General features: G+C 40.4%; 1 long non-coding RNA gene across 1 annotated transcript; it reads left to right on the forward strand.

The window, feature by feature from the left end:
• Positions 1 to 282: 282 nt before the first annotated feature.
• LOC149321540 (uncharacterized) lies at positions 283 to 3,890 on the forward strand. The gene is made up of 3 exons (XR_016278043.1): positions 283 to 407; positions 2,602 to 2,798; positions 3,499 to 3,890. It is a non-coding gene; the product is annotated as an uncharacterized LOC149321540 (long non-coding RNA).
• Positions 3,891 to 8,540: the final 4,650 nt, after the last annotated feature.

The raw sequence follows: 8,540 nt of genomic DNA on the forward strand, positions 1-8,540 counted from the left end.
TCTCTTTGGAGGTATACTATTTAAATGATGCATGGGTCCTAAGATTCCAGAGGTCGCACCAAAGCCACACTCCATTCCTAAGCACCGGAGTGCAGCTTTGGTGCAGCTTCTGGATTCTTAGGGTGCATGCATCATTTAAACAGCACACCTCCAAAGAGACCCGAAGCAGCTTTATTTTGGCAGTCTGTAACAGGCCTATGATTCTTTGATTCTAATTCTGAGAAGAGAGCATCTCTTCCACAATGCAATAAAATCTACCTATAGATGTAGGACAACACTGTTATGCTGGATAGGGCTTCTCAGGAATGCAGCCCAACTATATCTGAAGGGCCACATTATTCCCACCCCAGTACAGGAGAAGATTAAGAGATGCTGAGATCCCAAGCTTTATCAAGATTACAAAAAATGTGGGCTGACATCCAAGATAGTAAACTGGATTTATGACTGTGTTAATTGCTGGGGATTCACATTTACAGTTCTTAATTACAAAACATGGCTCCAAAAACCTACCTAGTGGCACACCAGCCAAAAGGGTTTATGAGGTGCTATAAATTAGGTCACTGATATATGATGCCTGTGGGCACTCTTGCATTGCAGGGTGCCTTGAGACAAGCAGTTGTGGCAGGTCCCCGAGGGGTCTCTCCAGATCCCTGTTCTCAATTCGCCTCATGGCTTGGAAAGCACTGCAGAAGTCATTTCTCAGAGCCTTGATCTGCAGTGTTTCAGAAACCCTCAAGCTGAGGTGCTGCCAGGCAGAAGCAGTAGGTTTTTGGGGGGTGGCATGATTAGCCGTAGCTTGGATAACAGAGCTCTGTTATCATAGTTATATTAGACCAGTGGTTCCCAACCTTCCTAATGCCGCGACCCTTTAATACAGTTCCTCATGTTGTGGTGACCCAAACCCATGAAATTATTTTTGTTGCTACTTCATAACTGTAATTAAATAGGTGTTTTCCAATGGTCTTAGGCGACCCCCATGAAAGGATCATTCGACCCCCAAAGGGGTCCTGACCCACAGGTTGGGAACCACTGTATTAGACAATTCAGGCTCTTGGCCATGAATTATATAAAACTTATAATTGCTTTGTAGAATTGGTTTATATTTTGTTCAGTCTGACATGTATCCTAGTTGTAGTATTGCTGAGGAGAATAGTTAACCATTGGTGATGATTGTTCCATTTCAAAGGCTGTTAAAGATAAGTCGCTATTTCTATGAGTGCTCAAACATTCCTCGCATTGCTGATCAGTCTCAGTTGTCCTTGAGATACTAATGTGCCTCTCCTGATCAGCTGCTCAAGCCAGTACTTTGTATGAATGGGGGAAAGAATTGGGTTGCATCCCAGGCACCTTCCCAAAGTGAATCACATGTATGACGCTTAGGTTATATTTTAAAATAGACCATCTCCAACAGCCCCTCCAACTTTGAGAAAGCTGTTCATGAATGATGCAATAGCAGACAGAAACTTAATTTTATTCATATGGCTAAGAGCAAAACTTTTTTAAAGAGTAATTTGTGAACTCAGCTCATCAAAACCTTTCAGATGAACTGCCACACTATCCTAAAACAAAAATAATTGAGCTGCCCTGAGTTCTCCAAATGAATTGCTTACACATCAAGCTTTGTTGCTGTTGTTGTGTGCCCTCAAGTCATTTCTGACTTATGGAGATCCTTGGCTGAACTTATCATGGAGTTTCAGAGAAACAAATTTGCCATTGTCTTCCCTCTGAGGCTGAGAGCATGTGACTTACCCAAGGTCACCCAGTGGGTTTCATGGCCAAGCAGGGAATTGAAATAAATAAATTAAACCCTGATTTCCAAAGTCATAGTCCAACACACAAACCACTATACCATACTGACTCCATATAGTTTTAAGTTGAACCATCTCAAACATCTTCTCCAAATTTGCTGACACTCCAGCCTCCAGCCAACTTTTTTTTTTTTTTTTGCATGATGCAGTAGTGTACAGAAGCTATATGTGTGAGTGTGCACATGCTGTGGGCTCCTATCATAATGTGAAGAATAAATTTTACATAACTTGTAATGTCCAGCTCTATGTGGAACCTTTCTGCCAAATGTTGACTCTATGCCAAATCATTTTTTTTACAAATTGAAGAGCAGAGTTTCAGAATTAAATCTTCTGTGCCATGTAATGGCTTGCCCTCATAACATGAATTTTCAATATATGGATATATTAGAGGTTGTTTTATTAGTATTATTTTGGTATTCAGATTTTATGCTATATCAGTTGTTTCTCATAAGCTTGTGCTATTTAAAAATAAAAATGAAAAATAAAGCAAAATTACCATCTAGATCATAAGAGCTGCAGATTTGTATTAATACTCTAGAATGAATTCAAGAGCCAAACAAGTGCTGAACAATGGAACAAGACTGACTAAACAGAGTAATCATTGTTTGCAAATACCATATTCAGATGGATGACTGTTTAGTTGAATGGCACAATTAATTTGGACAGTTTTTGCTCATATGAATATTTAGAGAAGGGTTAATATTTTTGTGCTTAAAAAGAAAAAGAAAATTGTGTATGAAAATGCTTATGAGTGGATTGACAGTGATGGCTAATTCATTACTTCATTGAACAGAGTGAAGAAACCAGAATAACATCAAGGAGCTTCAGTGACCAGTCATTTGCCATTAAAAGGAAGCACAATGAACTACATAAATTGTTATACTGAGCGAGGAACAGTGAAATTGCCAGTCTAAGCTACTGTGAGCCTTTGGAAGATTTAAAAGAAGTTGGTCCACATCCAGTTAAAATGAACAAGCTTGAGAGTCATGGGTACAATAAATTATATGGTCATTTTTACATTTTGTTGCTCAGATTTCTAGTTTTACAAGAGTGTGTGTCTGTATTTTAAAATCATCATTAATCAAACTTGACTTTATGACGTGGCAAACAAGGTATACTCATGTAAACTGACTGATTCCTTAAGAATTAGGTCCAAAGACCAACATATATTTCATTTTTGTAGAAAAAGAAAGTAAATGGACCTTTATGGACTTATAGCCTTCTATATGGTACAATTAAAAAGAAAAGCATATAGAATTGTTTGACTAGTTTACTAAAACATGCATATATTGCTCTTTTTTCCCTCTTTTTCTGTTTGTATTTTGGAAATGTACAGCCTGAAATGGACAACACACTTTCAACATCATCAACAGCTATTCTAATATTTGGGGGGAAGATTTCGATAAAGCCATAGTTCAATGTTAGAGTACATGCTGAAGCTTCCCAAGTTTTGTGGCCCTGTTCTCAGAAAGTTCAGATATTGCCTCTGAGGGGTGTGTGTGTGTGTGTGTGTGTGTGTGTGTGTGTGTGTATAATGGTGCTGACAGGAAGACCTTCACAGCTGGTAGTTACAAAAGCATAATTGAAACTAGTTAATAATTATAAATGGTTATTTGTAATTATAATTCACTTTTGCAATAGCTAAGGCATAGATACGTTACACTAATTTGCTTCTCTCTGCTTCCCATAGGCAACTGCCTTGTGACAGACTAAACCTTAAGGGTGCTCAACAATGGCTCCTCTTCATCCTAGCGAAGTTATTAGCAGGGTGCCACAGAGTTCTGTCCTGAGCCCAATGCTATTCAACATCTTTATCAGTGAAGGAAGGAATGGAGGACATGCTAATGAAATTAGCAGATGTCACCAAATTCGGAGGGATAGCTAATACTGCAGAGGACATGATCAAAATTCACAATGACCTTCATAGATTAGAAAGCTGGACCAAAACTAACAAAATGAATTTTGACAGAGAGAAATGTAAGGTAAAACACTTGAAAAGAAAAAATGAAATGAACAGGATAGGTTACACCTGGCTTGACAACAATACATATGAAAAGGAAAAGGATCTAGTAGTCCTAGTAGCCCACAAGTTGACCATGAGTCAACAGTGTGATGTGGCAGCTAAAAAGGTCAATATGATACTAGACTGCATCAATAGGTATGTAGTGTCTAGATCGATGGAAGTAATAGTACCACTCTATTATGTTTTGTTCAGACCTTACCTAGAATATTGTGTGCAGTTCTGGTCATAACAATGCAAGAAGGATGTTGACAAGCTAGAGCGTGTCCACACCAAAATGGTAAAAGTTCTGGAAACCATGCAGCTTAGGGATCAGCTTAGGGAGCTGGGTATGTTTAGCCTGGAGTAGAGAAGGTTAAGTGGTGTCATGACAGTCATGTTTAAATATTTGAAGGGATGTCATATTGAAGATGGAGAAAGTTTTTTCTGCTGCTACACAGAATAGAGCACAGAGCAATGGATGGAAGCTACAGGAAAAGAGATTCCATCAAAGCAATAGGAAAACTTCCTAGCAGTAAAAGTGGTTTGATAGTGGAATACACTGCCTCAGAGTGTGATAGAATCAGGAGTCTTCTTTTTTTTTTTTTTTTTGGGGGGGGGGAGGTTTTTAAGCAAAAATATTGATAGTGTCTTCCTGCATGTTAGGCGGTTGGAGTGGATGACCCTTGTAGTCGCTTCCAACTCTGTGATTCTATTTTTCTATGAAGATTATCACACAGCATCCTCCTGTGCTTAATTTGTGTAATTAGTGTGACCAGGGAGCAAATTATCACACCCCCTCACTCTTATCCCATTCTTCTACCATCCATAAACAGTAATGGACCCATCATTGGGTATTAACAGGATAATCTTCCTCCTGATCACACTAATAACACAAATTAAGCATGGGAGAAGGATGCTTTCCTCTCCTGTGTGATAACCTCCTATATTTCTAACTGGCTATATAGAGAAATATGACATTCATGTCCTGTTGGTGGGCACCTCTCACTCACATTCCTGTCATCTTGGCAAACCTTGATTTGGGAACATTTGTTTCTTTGTTTGCTTATTGCACTTTTTGACTAAACCAGGTAACCAGAGTTCTCTGGGCACTGTAGAGTCTATCGAAAAATATATACATATATATCTTGTGGCCACAGGAGTTTACCCTATACCATACAGCTGTGGACAAGTCTACATAGAAACCAGCAAACGCAGTGTCCAAACACGAATCAAGGAGCATGAGATACACTGCAGACTGAGTCACCCAGAAAAATCAGTAATAGTGGAACATGTTATAAACCATCCTGGGCATAAAATGCTGTTTGAAAACACTGAAATTCTGGACCATGCCAACAACTATCAGGTCAGAATGCACAGGAAAGCCATTAAAATCTACGAACACCTGGACAACTTCAACAGGAAAGAAAAAACCCTTAAAGTAAACAAAATTTGGCTACAACACCAAAATTAAGACCCAGCAAAATGCAAATGAAAACCACCCAGGGTCAGGGTTTTTCCCAGCAGACAATGGACCACTAATTAAACAGTGGTCCTCCTTGCATATCTTCCCACCCTGAGGCCTTGCCATTCAACAACAGAACAATATACAGCAATAGCAACAGCAAGTACATTTCTATACTACTTGTCAGTGCACTTAAGCACTCCCTAAGCGGTTTACAAAGTGTAAGCTAACTGCCCCCAACAATCTGGGTACTCATTTTAGCAACCTCGGAAGGATGCAAGCCTGAGTCGAGCTTGAGCCCCTTGGATGGGATTGAACTCGCAACCTTATGGTTTGTGAGTGAGTGGCTGCAGTACAGGCATTTAACCACTGCACCACTAGGGCTCCTCCTACAGAGATTAACATGCAAGTCACTCCTCCCAACCTAGAGTCACACAGTATATATATATATACCCCACCCACTTCCATGCCAGCATTCTCTAAATATGCTGGCAAAATGTCAGGAATGAACTCTTCTAGAACATGACCACATAGCCCGAAAAATCCCACAAAAAACTATGTATGCTGGCTATTAATATACATTATACATACATTTTATACAAGCCCCCTTCAAGAAAATGCGTTTTTGGAAATATATTCACCTTATATGAATGTATATGCCTAAATTACCATTACATGTATAACCTATGTATTTTCTTCTCCCCCCCCCCCCTTCTTTTCCTTCATTTCTTTGTAACGCTGTGTCTGTAAAGCGAACACTAACACAATGACTGCAGATAACACATAACCGGGCACATGTTTAGCTGTGCCTTAAAGGAGACTGACCAGATTCCAAACTTTCCCAAGGCTAGCTGACATCTAAATTCCTAAAGGTCATCCTTTTTTGAAAAAAAGAAAAGTTCAACTTGATGTTCTCAGATATTAAATATGTTCAGTAAATTGGAATGCCACATCCCCGAGGTACTGCTGTCACTAGGATTCTGCTATATATGATCGCCACTTCTGCTGAAGTAATGTTTGGAATATAAGATACAGCAAGAACACACTGCATTGAGTGCGACATAAAAAATGTAACACTCGCCAAGAGCTTTTTGCAGACTGGCAGCATGTTTAATTTGTACCTTTGCTTTGGCCTTCATTGCAGCCCTTAGTCAAGGCTCTCCAAGAGCAGAGAGGCAAAAAATAAAAAAAAATAAAAAATCACTTGAACAAATTAACCATTAAAGTCCCTCGGCAGCAGTTTCTTCCTGCCACAACTTTGTTTAAACATGCAGTAGTAAGACTCAAGAAGAACTGCAATTAATCAATATTCACTACTAACTAAAGCTCCCCCAAATATCTCAGGCAATAGTGGCTTCAATTACTTGTGCTTATTTGTTCCTTTACTATATATGCCACTGGTGCCAAAGCACTAAGGGAACACTTAACATTAATAATGGCTTACATGAATGAAGGGGCATGATACAAAAGAGGAGGAAAGAAACTGGGAGACAAAAACAAAAATAAGTGTATTCCCAACCTTTCACAACATTATGTATAATTGGGGGGGGGGGGGGGCAAAAATTATATTGGTGATATGAAAATTACATAATGATCCGGTGGAATAATTACTGCAGGTTACTAATTATAGTCCTTTCCTAGTGGATACAAAGAAGCTCACTGTCTCTTGTAGTTAATTTTAGGCCCGTTACAGACAGGCACCCTAGGATGGACTCAGTCCGTACTAAGGTTAGAAAGGGGTGTCTCTTCCAGACGCCCCTAACCCTAGCACAGACTGAGTCCGTACGAAATGGCGGCGGCTGTTCCACACGGCCACCGCCATCTTGACGTAGCGGATGCTCTGCGTGCACGTCACGCCCCGGATATGATGCTGCGAGTGCACAACTAGGAAGAAGCACGATTTTCGCACTCCTTCTTTGCTGCGTCCGGGAACCACGCCGTTTGGCTGCTGCGGTTCCCAGACGCAGCAACCGGTGGCAGCAGCAGACCGCCGCTTTTCGGCGGTCTGTAACCCGCCATAGATAGATAGATAGATAGATAGATATAGATAGATAGATAGATAGATAGATGATAGACAGGTGATATAGATCCAGTCTTTCCTCCAGTGATCTCATCTGAGTAGCATATACAGCTTACTTTCTCCATGGTTTAAAATTAAAACTAGCTTGTGAGGTATGCCAAGCTGAGGATTTATTTATTGGGTTTATATCCCACCTTTCTCCCAAAATGGAATTCATGGTGGCTTGAAACAGTGACTAGTTGGTTTTCATAACTCAGTAGAACTTGAATCTGGATCCTTCAATGCCAGTCCACTACTCTATACACACTACACTACCCTAGCTAGTTATAGCAATGAAGGGTAGAATACAAAAGACTCCAATGACATTGACAGATTGGCTTAAACTCAATTATTAGGCCAACTAGAGTATATCACTAAGCACTGAATTATTGGAGTGATGTAAGACAACATTAATATTGTTACTGTGTGCCTTCAAGCTGTTTCTGACTTATGGTGACCCAAAGGCAAACACTGTGGGGTTTGCTTGGCACAATTTCATAGAATCATGAAATTCTTTGTTACTTTTCAACTGTTCATCCAGTCCAACCCCCTGCCATGCAGGAAATCTCAATCAAAGCATCCCCGACAGATGGCCATCCATTCAGAGGAGATTTGCTGTTGCCTTCCCCTGAGGCTGAGAGCACGTGACATGTTCAAAGTTCTGTCGATTTAATTGGCCTGTCATTGGATTTGGGGCATAAAACTGTATAATGTCTGGCTCAGTACTGCAGTCTCTAATGGGCAATACATTTCTGATTTAGGCTGAGATTCTCTTTCCCTTGCTATCTGAGATTTCTTAACGGCAAATACCAGGCACTGACCATGGACTTTTGGGCAAAAATTATATTGATGTAACCTGCTGTTATGACAAGACCTGTGTTTTCTTGGTTGTTGGGGAAGGACGTATCTAGTTATCTTCTTGTTCAGTGATAGCACCTCCTACTTTGCACCAGAATGTGCCCCCGTGGACAGTCAGTGGTTAGGGGAGTGAAGCATCCAAGTAGCACCCATTTTCCATTCAGTAGGTAGGAGAAAAGAACAGAGGTTGTTTGCCTAGTCACATGCAAGCCACTATACGCTCCAGCCAGGAGGAAAAGCAACTTGCAGAAGATCAGGGAAAATCCCAGCTGCAACCAGACATTACTCTGGTGCTTCCGCCTCCCTGGCCACTAACTGGCTATGGGGCACATTCTGTTGGGGAAAATGCCC

This window comes from Sceloporus occidentalis, unplaced genomic scaffold, assembly GCF_023333645.1.
Source record: "Sceloporus occidentalis isolate IW3139 unplaced genomic scaffold, rSceOcc1.0.p SCAF_1, whole genome shotgun sequence".
NCBI classification, from domain to species: Eukaryota; Metazoa; Chordata; class Lepidosauria; order Squamata; family Phrynosomatidae; genus Sceloporus; species Sceloporus occidentalis.